This window comes from Phoca vitulina, unplaced genomic scaffold (genome assembly GCF_004348235.1).
Source record: "Phoca vitulina isolate PV1807 unplaced genomic scaffold, GSC_HSeal_1.0 scaffold18, whole genome shotgun sequence".
In the NCBI taxonomy this organism is placed as follows: domain Eukaryota; kingdom Metazoa; phylum Chordata; class Mammalia; order Carnivora; family Phocidae; genus Phoca; species Phoca vitulina.
In genome coordinates this window covers 16943597-16956574 of record NW_022589721.1, presented here as the reverse complement: position 1 = coordinate 16956574, position 12978 = coordinate 16943597, and positions in this window count along the sequence as shown.

Sequence of the window (12978 nt, the reverse complement as noted above, 5' to 3'; positions counted from 1 at the left end):
AGTAAAATTAGCAAGTATTATTAAAACTAAGAACAGAAATGTTTATTTCAAATTTGCCATAACATGGTTTATCTGTAAATTCACAATGCTCCTGATTCCAGGAAAAAAACAATAAACAAATAAAAATTAAAAACACCCTGTGTAGAGAGTCAGCTATGAAGCATGAATTGGATTGGCCTCTGCCTTTGACTAGATTGAGAGAAAAATCCTTTCCAGTGAAGTGAACACAGGGCCATTTCTCATAAAGCTAGCCCCACTGTGATCTCAGATTATGAGCTCCTTGTCTCCAAAGTTGCCCTTGGGTATTACGAGAGTGGAAGAGAAGGACTGTACATTCCTAGGGCAAAGCTCAATCTTCCTGCGAGGAGTCCCCATTGACTCGGTCAATGTTGGGACAGCAAGTAAGGAGATCTTGTTGGCATTTCTCAACCTCTTACACTTTTGAGAGGCTGTGGGTACTGCTGTGACAACTCGCGACTTCTGCTTTGGATACAACCTATCTGGAAAATGTCATCACGGGATTGTTCTGCAAAGCGGGGTGTGATGCAGCTTTCTTCTTTCCTTCAGGCATTGGGAGGTAGGAAATAGGAAGAGGGCTGGAGCTGGAAAAAGCAAACAGGACCTCCTGAGCAGTGGTTCTTAAACTTAGATGCCCATTGAAAGAATCTGGAAAGCTTAAAAATAGAAAGATGCCTGGGTTTCCTCCCAAGATTCTGATTTAATTGGTCTTAGATGTGGCCTAGACACTGGAATTCTTCAGAGTTCCCTAGGTGATTCTCTTGTGTAGCCAAGATTGAAAATCGCTGATCTAGAATAAAGATGAAAGCAAATGAACACCTACGGTAGAAGACAACCTGAATTTTGTTAAAGGATCAATGATTTAGGCAGCAAGTATTGCCCAATAAAGTAAGGGGCTGGAGAAGGGCAGAGAAGTTCTCGCAAAGTGGTGAAAGAAAAACTGAGAATGGTAATAAGAAACCTGAACTGCAGGGAAATGTAGTGATTCTGTTAATGTAAATCTTGCATATATATAAAATTGCAATGCTTATTGTTTTAATAAATTACTCCTTCTTTAAAGAAAAAGCAATATTGAGTGTGATATTCCCTTGACACATTTAGCCATGGGTGGTAGACAGAATAATTCATCCCCTCCCCTCAAGATGCCCACATCCTAATCCCCAGGACCCATGAATATGTTACCTTATGTAGCAAAAAGAACTTTTCAGCTCAGGATCTTAAAATAGGAAGATCATCCAGGATATGTTGTTGGGTCAAATGTAATCATAGGATCTTTCTAAGAAGAAGACAAGAGGGTGAAAATCAGAAGAAGGGGATGTGACCATGGAAGTGGAGGTTGGTATGATGCTCTTTGTAGATAGAAGGAATATGAGCTAAGAAATGCTGGTGGCTTCAGAAGCTGAAAAAGATAAGGAAATGGAAATTCTGCTGGAGCCCTCAGGAGGAACGCAGACCTGCCGACACCTTGATTTTAGCCTTGTAAGATTCATGTTGGACTTCCAGTTTCCAAAACTGTAAGGTAATAAATTTGTTTTGTTTTTTTAGATTTATTTATTTATTTATTTATTTGAGAGAGAGAGCACACATGGGGGGGTTGGAGAGGGTCAGAGGGAGAAGTAGACTTCCCCCCAAGTGGGTAGCCCGCCACAGGGCTCAATCCCAGGACACTGGGATCATGACCTGAGCAGAAGGCAGATGCTTAACTGACTGAGCCACCCAGGCGCCCCAAGTTTGTTGTTTTAAGCCACTAAGTCTGTGGTCATTTCTTACAGCAGTGATAGGAACTAATACCCCTGCCTTTAGAAAGGCTGGCTCTTTAGACTACAAGGCTATCCCCACACCTCCAGAAAGCATCCACCTACTAATTGGTAGCTAATTATGGAATTGCTGGCTTAATGTTCAGGAGGAAATAGACAATGGAGTGCTAGCTTAGCCAGGCAACCTATAAAATGCTGGCAAAACCCCAAACATCCCAGTCATTGCAGAAGAGCACAGGACTTGGATTCAGTGCAGCTATTTAAGATAAAATGCACCTGGAAATAAATTCCATTACAATTAACTCACCATCGATGCCTAATCTCCTGCAGGTATTCAGGCCATACCAAAAGAGCTCTACTTAGAAGGCTCTCAAACTTGCCTGCACAGTGGAATCCCCAAGGAGCTTTTAAATATCCTTATGCCTCCGCCACACCCTACACAAATTAAATCTGAAACCCTGGGGGTGGGACGTAGTAATCCTTGTTTTTAACAAATCCTCCCCAGCAGTGGTTCTCAACATTTATGCACATACTAATCACTGTAAGATCCTGCTAAATTACCAGGCTCTGCCTTTCTAACAAGCACCCAGGTGATGTCCAGGACAGTATCTTTGACAAGGTGATGTAATGTCCTTTTTTCCTCTGCAATGAGACCTTCCCCAGCTAACCAGCAATCCGGGAAGAGTTACTGAAGTTTTTTGTTTTGTTTTCTTTTGTTTTGTTTTTCAGGAGGAATTGAAATGGCAGGCTAAGAGATCATTGCGTGAGAGTTGCCAGTGGAAAGGCAGGTATCACTGAATTTAGCTTTACACTTCTTTTGGTCTCTTTTGTTTATTGCCTAATCTTACAAACATTAGTTTTTAGCTATCAGATATTCATTGCAGCTAAAAGGCAAGAAATTAACAAGAATTTTTTGTTGTTGTTTAATCTTATATGTTGGGGGGCATATAGCATTGAAAAATCTTCAACTTAATTCTTCTGTTGGTTGGTTCTCTAATCCTCAGTATATATATTTTTAAATTTTTTAATTTATATTTTAATTTTATTTATTTTTTATTATGTTCAATTACCCAGCATATAGTACATCATTAGTTTTTGATGCAGTGTTCAATGATTCATGAGTTGCATATAATACCCAGTGCTCGTCACCACAAGTGCCCTCCTTAACACCCATCACCCGGCTACCCCATCCCCCCATCCCCTCCCTTCTGTAACCCTCAGTTTGTTTCCCGGAGTCCAGAATCTCTCATGGTTTGTCTCCCTCTCTGATTTCTTCCCATTCAGTTTTCCTTCCCTTCCCCTGTGGTCCTTTGTGCTATTCCTTATGTTCCACATATGAGTGAAACCATATGACTTGGTTGACTTATTTCACTTAGCATAATCCCCTCCAGTCCCATCCATGTTGATGTAAAAGTTGGGTATTCATCCTTTCTGATGGCTGAGTAATATTCCATTGTATATATGAACCACATCTTCTTTATCCATTCATCTGTTGAAGGGCATCTGGGCTCCTTCCACAGTTTGGCTATTGTGAACACTGCTGCTATGAACATTGGGGTGCATGTGCCCCTTCTTTTCACTACGTCTGTATCTTTGTATCCCTCACTGTATCTGACAATTTTATTACTTAAACAAAACTCATTCATTGTATTCCATACGACAATACATAATACAGGAAATCAAAGCTTATACAAGTATTAGAGGGGCTAGGGAAGCTGCTGCCTGGGTTCCTGACATCAGGAAGTATTAGATCTATGGGAAAACATGGGTGATAGTCTCAGATGTTTGTGGAGCCCCCAGGGGTCTGCTGAAAATCCTCAGTGAATTTCTGGAACCTCAGGAGAGCTCTCCCCTCAGTATCAGCTGCCCTGAGGCGCCAAAGCACCACTGTGCCACCTTGGCCTGCTCTCTGCCCACGCATCTCTTGGTATTTGTAGTCAGGAATAATGGCTTTTTTTTTCCTCATCCACATTCTAGATCCCATAAGAGCACCTCTCAACTGGCAAAGTCTAACAGAGGAAAGAGATCTGGGAAATGCATCCCTAGATTTTCCTGTTGGGATGCAGAGCAGACTAGAGACAGGTATGACAATGGAGGCTGACAACAGCCTGCCACATTCAGCTCTTCAGTTTGACTCAGCAACAAAAATTCTTGGATCCTACTTGAGACTAGACTATGTGGGGAAACAGAAGATGAAGAAGAGGTGATGCTTCCCCTCCAGGCTCTCCCAGTCTGTTAAAGAAGTCAGACATGCACCAGCAGATCCGATGGTCACTCCTGTTACAGTCAAATTCAACTGCTTAAGAGGCTAGGTCAAAAGGATGTGCCTGGTGTTCTTTAGGACCCCTGATCTCATTCAAATTTGTGAAGAAGTCCGACCTGGGAAAACCTTCTCTTTCATCGGCCTTTCACTGCCATTCTCCCATTTCTTCAGGAGGACAGGAAAAGGAGTTCATCAAAAATGCTAAAACAGAAAGACAGAAAAACAAATGTACAAACAAACAAAAAGTATTTAGGCTTATGCCTGGCATAGAATGAAAAACATAGGAGAAAGGACACAGCTGAATCGGTCCTTATAGCCTCTGAGCTATGACGCCTCATGCCACATAGGGAAAAACTGCAGCGCACACTTTGTGTGCATAGCATTCCTCTTAACAATAAGCACAGAACGAGAGACAACTATTCATAAATTATAATAACCAGGGGATTGAGTGTATCTTTCTACTCAAATTTTTATGTAGACTGTGTTGAATTTTTTCCTAAGCATTTTTTAAGTCACCGAAACTAAATTAGCATATGTTTCTTTATTTAACTTGGGCCATTTTTACTTCGTTAAAAAATGGGGTTATCATTAGTGTTTCTTGGACTATCCAGCTCATTGTTGGCATTGGACAAATGTTAACAAGAACTCTGAAATAATCACTCATTATTCTGTTCACATGTGCAATAAGGAAAGGGTAGTTTCCTTTCCACCAGTGGAACAGAAGACACCTCATGAGTGGAGACCCAAACAGCTTCTCCTTGAGATAAGTACAAACATCTTGCCTTTTAGGAGGTGTTTCTTCAATATATTGGAAGATCAATCTTTTTATTTAAAAATCTCAGGGAGAAAAACAGCCTCAGAAATGTTATTAATTTTCTCCCTAGCAAAGGATCCTGGAATTTAGTATTTCAAGGGGACTTCTGTGCAATGAACTGAGTAGTTCTTTAGACTGAAGTTTATCACAGAGTCTCCATGCAGTGGGAATGTTTTCATTTTCCCCACCTGATTAGGAGCCCAAGCTGCAAAACACAGTAACAGATGTGAAGAGCCACTCAAGAACATCTTTGGCCTGGCCAGAGTTACCCTGTCTCCATGATGACTCTTCCTGTTGGCAAATTCAAGACCAGTGGTCCTAGAGTTAAAGAAGCATAAGTTGCTATTAAAAATGAGTGTGCCATGGAGGATACATTGGAAAAATATATTGCATTTAATTAAGTATTCTCAGTTGTCGAAGCCTCCCATTCACACAATAAAAGTGGCTTTTGGAAGCTCAGCCAATAACTGAGCCGTAGTTGGAAAAGTAAATGAAGTCCAAATACTATTTGGAAAGAAGAGAGTATGCCAGGACATTCACCACTCCAAAGAAGGTGAGGCAGGTAAGTGACACAGGTGAGTACCAATACAAATGGCAAATTGATGATCAAGATGGGATGGAGAGAGGCTGAACAGAGCCTCAGTCCCTTGGATCTGTTTTTTTTCCTGAATAGTTCTTAGAGGTAGATAATGGAAACCCAAACTTGATAAACTGACATGGTATCTGAGGGCTTGCAAAATCTCAGAGCCTTCTATATCATGGGCATTCTGAATCATATTTGGAAGCAAGGATACCAGCTTTGCAATGAACTTTGTAACTAAACTTAGAAACAAGATTTAATGAATAAGTACTTTCATCTTCAGTTTCCTGTTTTATTCATTTAAAAAATATGTTCTGATTTTCATGGTCTATAGACAATCCACACTTCATAAATACCATATCATTTACCATTTGGCAGTATTTTTTTCCTTGGCTATTGGTGTTATCTTCATGGCCAATCAACGTTTGTATAAATTTTCTATAAGGACAGGAAGACTGTATTTGTTTTCTTCTCGAAAGAAAAACGGCAGACATTTGGTACCTATCTAAATTCATCCCAGTGCAACTCAGAGGTTTTCACAGTGTTGAACTTCCACAATCCCATGCAAAAAAGGACACAGATGATGTCTGTATCTCTGTCTTCTTCACTCACTCCTTTTAGTTATTTTCTTTGGTTAGACTCCCATAGCATGATAGAGACTAGCATTCCACCATTCCCTGATATCGCAATATTTAGGTGATTGGCCATCATAATGCAACTGACTGAAGCTTTAAATCGTGTCTGATTTTCCACTCTGTGAAATAACACAATAACCAGAGGCAGAAATCAGTGCATGTTTTTGATCTGATAACAAAATATATTTGTTGATGCTATCTTGTTGGGTGCCTACAGAAGACATGTCTGTGCAGTGGTTCTCAAACCTCGGTGTGCATCAGCATCACCTGGAGGGCTGTTAAACCATAAGTTGCTCTGTCCCACCCCCAGAATTTCTGAACCAGTAAATCTTGGGTAGATCTTGAAAATTTGCATTTCTAATAAGTTTCCATGTTATGCTGATGTTGCTTAGCTGGGTACCAAACTCTTGAGAACTACTGCTCTGGTAGCTAGTGTTCCAAATCCCTTCTTCAAGGCCAGGGCACCCAAACTCTACCTCCATCCCCCAGGTGGTAATATTGGCTACTGACCACTCACAGTTGTGATGTTTATTGGAAATTGCTCTCAGCCTCTTCCAAGTTTAGGACCTCTCCCAGGGCTTGGCATGAAGCAAATTACTGAGTAAAAGAGGGAAACAAAGGTTTTACCAACCTGAAGAGCTTACCAGAGAGTCAACAGAGGTCTTAGCTTCAAAACTGCACTGTGGGTCAGAATTTTCCCTCTGCTTATTCTTACGTTTCTCACTTCCTTACAGGTTTATCCCCCAAGATCACTCCCCAGTAAATATTTGCACAAAACTCCCTGTCTCAGAATCTGTTTCAATGGAATACATTATAAGACAGGGTCAAATAAGATTTTGCACCAAAGTGATTTGAACTGTTGCTCTAAACATAGTCCAAGTGCTCCAGCAAGCACACTGACCTCTATGCTTTTTACCACCATGGAAAATAAAGTCTTATACCATCTGGTCTGAAAAGCATTGTTCAACTCTATGTTGTCTTATCACAGCCTGTCCTATACCTAGAACTTTTCTTATGCATTAAAGACTAATTCCATACAAAAATAAAATTTGCTAAAGAATTTACAGTATTTAAAGGCACAGCTTTCTCTGCTCATGCTAGTCTTTCCATTTATGATAAACTGATGGGTTAAGAAGTATTCTAGCCTGATATTTCCTACCTGTTAAATTCGAGATTCAAAACCACTGGTAATGTTGACAAAAATGCTGAATATACCGTTCAACCCTATTAGTTCTTTGCTGATCTTCCTGTTTCTCCTAATACTATCAAATGTATTTTGTAATAACAAAGTATTTTACCTTTGGGAATAGATACGGTGATGAGAAAAGCAAGGTAAGTTATAGGAAAAAGACAATACAATTTCATTTCAATAAAACATGTAAAAATATAGACAATCTATTGGGCCTCACAATCTTTTCTCGTTTACATCTTTTAAAGCTATTTTAGGTGTTCTTTGTGTATAACTCAAAGTAACTGAAAACTTACTGTTCTTAGAATGAAAAATGAAGAAACATAAAAAAAGAAAAAGAAAAAAAAGAAAAATTAAAATTACTCAAGTCTCTTTGAATTGGATTAGAATGGGCAATAATTTACCCACTTATTTTATTAATGAGTAAATGCCAGGGTAAAACTCCCTTTCTCTGCAACTTGTTTGGAGTCCAAGATCTCTTTTGAAATAGCTGCATACTGGAAACTCCCTGGTTGGCCAAAAGAATGCAAGAAAGTGTTAGTGCCTTCATGTGCTTGTGGGACTTCCAAAATAGACACTTTCTTACCCAAAGATATAGCAAGAAGAAGGGAATTTATTCTGAGAAGAAAAGAAATTGACAGAAGCAGTATCTGAGAAAGAAAAGTCAAAAAGCAAGGCCATATGAAACAAGAGAGTCAGCAAGGAGGGGCATAAGGTCAAGCTACTTTGGCTTATCCCATTTTCTTTTGTGAGAACTTATATTAACTAACTACTGGGCAACTGGCATCTGTCATGAAGTAAATGTCAGCAACTAATAAGATTTCTGCTATATTAAGACATAGAACCCTCTCCATTCATCACATCTCTGGGAGAAGGTGCTTTTTGTAGTGGAAATGCCAGGAGGAAGGTCAGGAACATGGTAGAGGTTCAGATGTGATCCTAGATGTCATTTCAGCCATGTGGCCTGCTTTCTTTCATACTTTCTGACAGATCTACATCTCTGCACACCCTTTGCCCTGATTATATATTTCATAATAGCTGACACTCCATAGGAAGTCTCCATCAATGCAGATTGAAAGGGGCATGATGCTCTGTATGAGTCAGAGGGTACAATTCACAGGATGACTATCTCATTGCTGGCACTGGCAGACTCTGGGGAGGCAATGAAAGCTAGAATGATTCAGAATAGGTGACTACCATGATCAGAAGTGTGACATGTATGACTCTACAGCTTGAGTATGTCTCCCTGCTTATGCCAGTCCAAGAGGCAAAGCACTTGTGACCCATGAGTCACTGAAACTGAGAGTGTCATGTGTCACATCTCTAAAGAGATGTTATATGTGCTTGCCATATATAACCATGGAAAGGACAAGTCATCTTAAAACAATACAATATCTCATAGATTACTTCAATATCTAGTAGACATTTGCTGAGAATCAATTATCCACCTGGCATTGATGAATTTCAAGGAGTTCAGTCAAGGATACAAACAGGAGTAAAAGAATCATGTGACAAGGCACAACTGAATGAGAAAATTATAAAAGTGCAGTTAAAATGAGAGCAAACCATCTCAAGAACAGTTATATCTTAAAGGCAGTGCTTGATTTCTGGTACTAATCTTAAGGTGCAGTCTACCCATGTCTTCAAGCATTCAACACACATTCATGAACATTTAGTTGTACGGGACACCTTGCCTGGTCTGGGGATGGAATGATAGAGTAAAATGAAATGGACAGGAATTAGTGTTTGTTCCCATCTGTGCACAGTTTAATCTCAACAGTTTGTTAAAATTGTGATAGATGACGCTTGAATAATATAGTATACCTATGATGGAATGAGTGATCCTGGAAATATTCCTTACAAATTCTTTAAGACTTCTCCAGTTGTTGGGCAACAGGGAAATTTTAGTAGATACCCATAATCAGTTCTCCTTGCCTAAATGGTTGTTATATCAAGTGACCAAATTTCCCAGTCCTGCTAGTCAGAGGTCGATAACAATAACAGATACCATTTGCATTTATTCTTTATGCCAGATACCGCACTAGATAATGATCTCTTTTAATTTTCCCAGAAACTCTTTGTGGTAAGAATCATTATCTTCATTCTCCATCTAAGCTGAGACTCAGGGAAGTTAAATAACATGTGCAAATGCATATGGTTAGAAAGAGAGAAGGTGGAACACATATTGAGGTCTGCCTCGTTCCTTGCAGCGGAGAGCACACTCCCCACAGCACTGCCTTGTGGCTTCCCCAATCTCCTTCCATACTCTTCATCTGGAATTTGTTGCTTTTTATTCCCCTGAACTCAATTCCCACCCAACTAGTACTGACCTAACCCACTGTTTCTGCCTACCAACATCACTGTTCTGTAAATTTTAAGAGTAAAGATTGGGAATTGTAGTGGCAAGTATAATATTTAAAAGGTTTAATATGTGTTATGGCTCAGCCCTTGGTTAATCAGAGAATGCCTGACCAAAAACACCAGCTGAATATCAACTGTGCCTATCACACTCATATATTGAGGTTACTTTTTTCCATTCAGACAAAATCTTACATGGACAACTCACCTTGCTTACTTCATAGAATTGTCATGAGCTATTATAGGTCTCCTGCTGAACACCTCTTACTGTATCTTTACATTTTACCTTCTCTTTGATGTATGGAGATATATTATTTGGGGGGAGAGGGTATAATATCTTTAATTTACTTTTAAATGGACTACCCTACCTATTGGTAGGCACACATTGCTCCAGAAACATAAATATAGCTGAACTGTAAATTAACACCCTGGACAAAGAGTTCACTAAGCTTTATGTAACAATGGATGCCCAACATTTAAAACAAAGTCTCAGATTTGAGACCTATCCACTGTATAACGAAAAGCAGGGTGAGAGCTTTTTTCATACACTAGTTTGTTCATCAGGCCAAAGGAACTTATTCATAATATTGTTAGGAACTGAAATCAGCAAGGGAGAATTTGGATAAAAACATATATTTTTAGTTTACCATGTACCTACCACTAAGAAGTTCTTTAAATCTCACAACTCCATTGCACCCATTTTTCAGGTGAGGAAACCAAGGCACTGGGAGACAGCAGAACCAGGATTTAAGAACAGAGAGTTTTACTCTAAAGCCCATATTCTTTACTACTTTCCATCATATAGAGACTAAGAACTCATAAAATACGTGGTTTCAAAATGGAAACTCTGGTCAGTATTTTTAACAGCTCTCCTTACAACAAGAACAAAATACCTTCTGTTTTAAGACAGGTGAAAGATTTTCAATCTAGCCCTGGCTAATTGTCCAGCCTCAACTGTGGCCATTCCCCTACCTTGCTTTTTACAGTGTACCTATTTCAAATAAGCCATGGATTCTTGTGCCTAAATTTCTTTGTAGGCATGTTTCTCTCTTCCTGGATTGCCCTCACTTGCCTTATTTCCAACTCTCACTCTAATCGCTATCTCAATGCCATCTCTTCTAAGAAGCTCCCCTGATTGCCTCCATCAAGACATATTTTAGGGTTCCTTTCTCCTTGCTTCCACTAGACTTGTATCTATTTGTTTGCATCTAGCATTCATCATGCTACATATTTATTCTTCATTTCTCTCTGTCTTTCCAGTCTACCCTGTTCTCCTGGAGGGAAAGGACAACCTCTGTCTTTATGATTTGGTAGACTGTCAGTATTTACAGAATAAATGATTGAATGATCAACTAAATGATTATACCAGTAAGCATTCATCTGTCAGGAGTAAGAGAAAGCCCAACTCAAAATAGCCTAAATAATAAAGGAAATATTTCAGCTTATATAAAAAGAATATAACAGAAGAATGGTCTTGGTTTCATCCAGGAGCTTATTGATGTTACCAGCTTCTTTCCAGCTTCCTTTTCTTCCTTCTAACACATCCTAAGACTGAGCTCCCCAGCGGGCTACAGTATAGGTGTCTACAGTTTCTAGAACTACATACATGTTTTTCTGTATCCAGGAAAAAAAAAAACAAAAAACAAAAAAACAATATCTTTCCTTAACCCATGGAACACTTGCTAGGTTCACTTTGATGGGAATGATCTAGGTTTCTTAGGACAAGGAAAATATCTTGTCCTGGTTAACTTAAGCTTGGTTAAGAGCCCATTCCTAACCTAAGCATTGTCCCAAGAGGGGTGGGATTAACTTACGCACTTAAGACCACCCTTAGGACTGGTGCTGAGTCCATTCTACCTCAATTCTATGGTTCCTATATAAAAAGGAAGGTGTGGAGTAGATGCTGAGGGGTCCATGACATGTATGAATGTATGAATGGGTTTTTCCACTCTGAACGATCACATATGCTTGTTATTCAGCCGTGTAGTAGCACGACATTCTTCTGCAAGCATTTTAAAAGTATCCTTTAGACAGGCAATCTTCTGATGCCAAAATCTGATTTCTTACCAGGATACTACCAGTTTCTCTGTAGTTGAGTAAGCTACAGGAATTCTCCATCACTCCGTTTCCCTGACAGATCATCTCAAACCTGAAGCCTTAGCATCTGACCTGAGGATTCCTCTCCAAATCAGAAGAGATCCAAATTTCCCAAGGGGTGTCTGGGACTGAAAGGAAGTTGTTCTTAATCAAATGACTCACATGCTGAATCACAAAACAAGAATCATTTGGGGAAAGGTCGCCCCTCTTGGCTATAACTGCTGAGTGTGTTTCCAGTTAAGTAGATACCCCGAGGTCCTTTTAGAAAGAAGCCAGTACTGGCCAATACTTTCATAGTAGCATCACCAATGGCTGAATGAAAATGGCCCACAACCCAAGGATCCTTCCACCCTTTCTAGTTTTGTGTTCTCTGGAAAATCTTAGACTGAGATGGGAATTTCCCTTGTACCAGGAACCCAAATTGCAATGGAAGTTTCAAGGAAAGTCCATCAATTCTCTACAAGAATGGCATTTAGAATTTAGAACACCCCTCCCAGAAACTGGACAGCAAATTATTTCATTTTCTTTTTCTTCTTAATAATTCACACATGAATTTTTACTACCCTAAAGATGGATATTTGTTGGTGCCATGATTTCAGTACTCTGTTTAGAAAGTTTAGAGTGATAAAAGAAATTTTAGCTCACTGAAAGGTAAAACTTGGGAGATTAAGTGAGAATTAAAGACTGAATGTTGAATATTTTTATTTTTTATCTAGGTTTGACATTCTACAATACAATAAGTATTTAATATTTTTCCATTTTAAACATATCCACCAAGAATCCTCAAAGTGCTTCACCCATTTCATTATTCCATCCATCCATCCATCCATCCACCCATTCATCCATTCCTCTAGGTTTTTATTTAGTGAGCACAAATTTATTGAAGGTCTATTATGTGGTACATATCAGTGGATCGACAAAGGGTACTTCTGTGAACCAGTGGAGTTAGTTCCTGACCTCAAGAACCCAGTCTAAAGCCCTGCTTCTCCTAGTCATTCGGCGAGCCCTTCCTTCATTTCATATGAGAAGGGGGCCTGGTAGAGAGGAGAGGTGTTAACTGTGAGTTAGGAATCTGTGTTATTGCCATAGCAACCTTAGTTTCTCCTTGGATCAGGTCCAGTTCTCAGAGGGTAAAAGATCCCTTGCCTGTAAGCATCTCAAGTGCAGGGTCATTTCCACTAATACTTGTATCCAGAAGAGTGCATAACACCTAGCAGGTACATAGTAAATAATGAACACAACCACGGAAGTCAAGGCAGAGATAATA